This window comes from Tursiops truncatus, chromosome 20 (assembly GCF_011762595.2).
Source record: "Tursiops truncatus isolate mTurTru1 chromosome 20, mTurTru1.mat.Y, whole genome shotgun sequence".
Taxonomy (NCBI): Eukaryota; Metazoa; Chordata; class Mammalia; order Artiodactyla; family Delphinidae; genus Tursiops; species Tursiops truncatus.
Genome location: NC_047053.1, coordinates 27,292,451 through 27,298,011, shown reverse-complemented (window position 1 = coordinate 27,298,011; position 5,561 = coordinate 27,292,451).

Below are 5,561 nucleotides of genomic sequence, written 5' to 3'. Positions count from 1 at the left end.
CGGGCCCAGCCATTCTACCAGCTGACAAGAGAGGCATGAGCAAGGCAAGCCATGATCAGCCTAGGCTAGTTTGGGATGGTTTGTTACACAGCAATCGCTAACAGATACCCCATCAGTTATGGAGGTGACTTGAGCCTCTGCCCAACTCATCCTTACTTTGAAAGAAAGTGCCTGTGATACCAGGAGCTGGGCACACCCTCTCCTCTGTGTCAGGACAGCATGTGGCGAAGAGCCCTGCTCAAAGTCTTGCAGGTGACGTTGGGGTTTCTTATGCCTTTATGAATCCCACAAGCTCTAAAGAAATCCATGTCTCCAACCTGGATTAACTTCTTAGTGCCAGTGAACACATGCTGTTAAATCTGTTCATGGCTAGCTGATTAGGGTCAAAGGCTGAATGTGAAGAGATTAATCCTTGAGTTCAGGGTGGGATGCTGTTCAGGGGAAAGTCTCACTCCTCTAGGGCTCTGTGATTCATCTTGTCAAGACTCTAGACACCTCTTAGCATCTGACTTTTCAAGCCATCTCAGAAATCTTGATCCAAGTCCAAACTAAGATATGAAGCCCCATCCAGCCTACAGAGAGGCACTTCCATGGGCGAGGTAGCAACACTGCCTTCTCTGCCATGCAGGTAGCAACCCAGACACCCCAACAGACTCACCACCTGTGGGTGTTCCGGCAGCTGCTTTGGCACACTCTTATTTTACGCTTTCCAGCCCACCAAGTATTTCCCCTATTCCTGATGCCAGCTTTGCCCAGGCTAGGGAATGGTGGTCCCTAACTTGTACATCTCAGAATGGGCATGGAGGTGAAGAAGAGCCTTTATCAGAAAACCACACCATCCCTCTTTTAAAGGGAAGTTCCAAGAGAAGCAGGAGGCAATAAATCAGCTTTTGAGAAGCAGAGCTTTATTTATTTTTTTTAATTTATTTATTTTTATTTTATTATTTACTTTTGGCTGCGTTGGGTCTTCGTTGCTGCACGCAGGCTTCCTCTAGTTGCGGAGAGCGGGGGCTACTCTTCATGGCGGTGCGCGGGCTTCTCATTGTGGTGGCTTGTCTTTGTTGTGGAGCACGAGCTCAAGGCACGTGGGCTTCAGTAGTTGTGGCACGTGGGCTCAGTAGTTGCGGATCGCCGCTCTAGAGCACAGCCTCAGTAGTTGTGGCACGTGGGCTCAATAGTTGCGGCTCGCCAGCTATAGAGCGCAGGCTCAGTAGTTGTGGCGCAGGGGCTTAGTGGCTCCACAGCATGTGGGATCTTCCCGGACCAGGGCTCAAACCCATGTCCCCTGCATTGGCAGGCAGATTATTAACCACTGAGCCACCAGGGAAGTCCCAAACCGAGATTTTGAGTGTGCTTTGGTCCAAATCAACTTTTTATCATTAACTAGCCCCCAAATTATAGCCTGGAGATCTAGAAATCCATTTACGGAAAAGCTCAGGTAGGGAAACTGTCAAGATAAAAACGAACCATCTAGTCTGTGGGACTTTCGGTGGTTTTCCCTGCTTCCCCTCACCCCTTCCCCCCACCATCAACTTGTACAATTTTCTTGTTCACATCCAGTATCAAGTTCAAGGAGTTCCTTTCTTCCCTCTTCTACCTTTGTTTCCCACCTCCTCCCTTCCCCCGCTGAAGTCCTGTGTAAAAATTTGTGAGGGGCCCTTGAATGGTTAGGTCTATGCCAGTGTGAGAAGGATTTTTTTTCCCCTCGTGAAAGGGGCCCTTGAAAAAGTTTTGCTCTCTCCCGGGGAGCCAGCTGGGACTGCCTGGGTTTCCTGGAGAAGGTGGCCATTCTGCCAGACTCTGAAGTGTGAAGCAGACAGTCAGTGTGCCCTGCGCTCCTGGATAATGGGGACCCTGTTCTGCTAAGTACACAGCCCTGAGGTCTGAATCTCACAAGAAGCCTAGAATTCCTGCACAGAGGTGAGACTGAGGATAACCTCCCCCTGCATTCAGGAAATGGATTATTCAGCCCTCTAATTCAGAAAGTATGGAGCATTTAAACTGAACATTAACTTTTATGCCCAGTTTGGCAGCAGGAGTTGGGCATTGACAGTTACCTTTTTCTTCCTTTTTTGCTAAAGCATGGGAAGTTTGGGGGCTGGAGGATACTTATTTTGTGATACGTCTGACTCCAAAGGTAACAGTCAGAAACCTAGTACTATGTGCCGCTCCAGCTAAAAATGAAATTAAATGAGAAAACTCCACGCAGGAGCCCAGTCCCTTGTGCGCTTCGGTCGCGGTGCCAGGGAGGCTGGAACTGTCTCATGCGGCAGTTACTTGCAGTAAAATGAGCAAGGGATTCAGTCCTGAGTTTGAAATCTGGCTCTGCTCCCCCTACTGGCTGTGCCGTTCCGGGAAGATGACCTAATCTATGTCCTCGTCACTTTCTAGGAAAATGAAGTTAATTATACGTCCAGGGTGTTGATTAAATATGAGATGGCGTGATGCTTTGTTAAGTAAAATCTATTTCAGACACAAACACCAGCAGCTAGGATTACATTTGACGATTATATCAGTCTGAATAGACTGGGTTATGTGTTCAGAAATAACTTCGAAATCTCAGGGGTTTGCAAGATTCAGTTTCTGCTCACACAAGCGGTCCATGGTGAAGGGGCTACAGCTCCGTCCCATGTGCCCTTCACCTTGCGACCTGGACTGTTAGAGCATCTCCTATGCAGGGCATTGCTGGGCTCATGGCAACAGAAAAGAGAAAATGGTGGAATAACACAGTGGTTCTCAAAGCTTCTCTTGAAGTGGCAGAGGTCTCTTCTGCTAGGTTTTCATTGGTCAAATCCAGTCATATGGCCAAGCCTGTCCTCAGTGAAGTGGGACTATGTAATTCTCCCACAGGGACAGACAGAACAGTGTAATCTATCACTGCTGCATGAAACAGAAAATCCCAAATACCAGAGGCAGATAGGGAAGCTGTTCCTCGCTCTTGTAAAATAAGCCCCAAAATAGACTGTTTGGGGTTAACAACGAAGCTCCCCAGTCACTGGGGACCCACACTTTCTACATTTCTGTCCTATCATCCTTAGTTGGCGTGTTGTTTTCAAATAATAGGAGAGAAACGTGTGTTCTTTTAGGAATGAAAGGGAAGGGTGGGCCCCCATATTTAGGAGAGGGCAGGAGAATTCCTTAGCTGAGCAAGTGGGAAACAGAATGAATGGGAACTTGACTCAACCAGTTGGCCAGGGAACAGAAAAAGAGGAAACAGCAACGTAAAAAAAAAAACCAAAAAAAACAAAAATCAACATAAAATGAAAGCGATGAAAGCACACAGATGGACCTAGATGCCAAACAGGTCCACACTGAAGAGAACGCAGAAGTGAGCTCAGCGCTCAGAAGGGACCGGCAGCCGGAGCGAGATCGCACCTTTGTTGTTAAAACTGGCAAGATTCGGGGGTCACTTGGTCTTTGTCCTTCCCGAGGTCTCTCGTGGATGCAAGTGTTGTTTTGTCAGAGTCTTTCTCAAGTGTTTTTCACGGATGGGATGTGAATGATACACTGGACTTTCGCGCATCTGCACATACCTTTTGTTCTCAGCTTCCTGTGTCTTCCTAAATATCCTTATTCATTTTGGCCAAAGTGGGTGCCTGCCTCTATTTCACTTGCATGCGTTCTGTTGTTCTGATGGACCTTCCCAGGAGGGCCCAGGAACGCAGCCCACAGCTCCAGCTTGGGCCTGGCCTCTGAGGGGTCATGTGTGAACAGTGGTGTGGGAATCCTCCCATCTCTGAAGGAGGCCTGAGGGTGGGGGGGCTCCCCGCCCCCCACGCTCTGCTCTCCGGCCTCCTACCCAGTCCCAGGGAGAAAGTCCTCTTCCACTTCTCTCAAAAGCTAGAGCCTCACCTGCAGGAAATCCTGCCTCAGGAATGCAGATAGACTGGATAAGGCACAGCAGGGGGACGGCCCTGTCCAGGCGCCCCCTACACAGGGACATTTTTGAACAGGCAAGTGTTTTGTCCCTTCAGTGTGCACGTAGAAGCAGGGCCCAGATGTCCTGTGGCTCCTACAAAGAGGTGGACCAGAGCTGTTCTTACTTCTTGAGGCAGCTTGCGGAGAATCCCCATGGCCACCCCCAGGCTGGGCAGGCCGACTCCCAGACACCAGCCCAAGCCTGCACCTCTGCGCTCAGGCCATGGCTGTTCCTTCCCCTTCTCTGGAAAGTATGATCAGTGAAGGTGACCCCATGGCTACCAGGACGGTGCCAGCTCAGCCCGAGGGCAGGCCTGCCTGGGGCGGCTCTTGTGTGGCCCTCAGTTCCCGTGGGGACCAGGGAAGGGGTCCAGTGTCCCCAGTAGTCGGGTTGGAGCCTGGAGACGCCCTGTTCCATCCTCACACAGCAGCCCTTGTTAAGGCGGGTCTGCACAGGCCTGGCTGGGCACACACTGGTCGAGCAGGAAGAGGAAACTTACAGTTTGATGAGTCCCCGGACAGAGGGTTGTACTTTATCTTCGGAAGGATTATGCAGGCAGCCCTGTCCTGCAGTATGGTCTTTTTAGGGCCGTGCTCGCTGGAGCAGAGAAACTGAAAGTGTCTAGCAGATGTGGTACCACTCCAAGTGCATGTGGCCTGTGGGCCTTACTTGAAATTCCAGCAGTGAAAGTAAAGGTGAAATGCGCCTGGAGGCCCAGCACTGACTGAACTGAACACCATCATTAGAGACATCTAGGTTCAAATCTCAGACCGCTGCCCACTGTACAAAGTCACAACAGCACATTTCTGCTAGGACCAGTCCTTGGCTGTTCTGCCTCAATCCCAACCCAAAGTCTCTACTTCCCTAGAAATGTCAGAAGGCTCCCCGTGCTTCTTGCTGACCCTTCTTTCAGATAAGGAGGTCATTGTTTCTGGGTCCCCCACTCCTCAGCCTTCTGTCAGAAAGAAGCTCAGGATTCCCTTGCTCTGGCCCTTTCCCAAGAACTGAGGCTGGAAAGCAACTCTGCAGGGGGATCCCTACACCAGAGCCTAGGGACCTGCTGCAGATGTGGGTGGGCTGGTTGAGCGCATGGGCCGCGGATGAGTTTTCCGCGCCATGGGACAAATCATCACGAACTTAATGCCTTGAAATAATACACTGTCATCTCACAGCGCCTGTGGGTCAGGAGCCAGGCGTGGCTTACCTGGGTCTGCCCAGGGTCTCACAAGGCTGCAGTCGAGGTGTCCCTACCAAGCTGCGTTCTCGTGTGGAGACTCAACCAGGAAATAATTTGCTCCCCAACTCATGCGGGTTGTTGGCAGAATTCATTTCCTTGCAGCTGTATGAGCGAGGGCCCCAGCCAATTACTGGCTGTCGACTGAAGGTTGCCCTGAAGTCCCAGAGGCCACCCAAAGCTCCCTGCCACGTGGTCCTCTCCACAGGCTCTTCACAGCAGGGTGCTTGTTCTGTGAGGCCATCAGGAGAATCTTGCTCCGGTTGGCTAAGACGGAGTTATATATTATTGAATAAATAGCATAACCTTGGGAGTGACATCCATCGCCCTTGCATTTTCTATGCATTGGAAGCAAGTCACAGTTTCTGCCCAAACTCAGGGGGACGGGATAATGCAAGGACATGACTC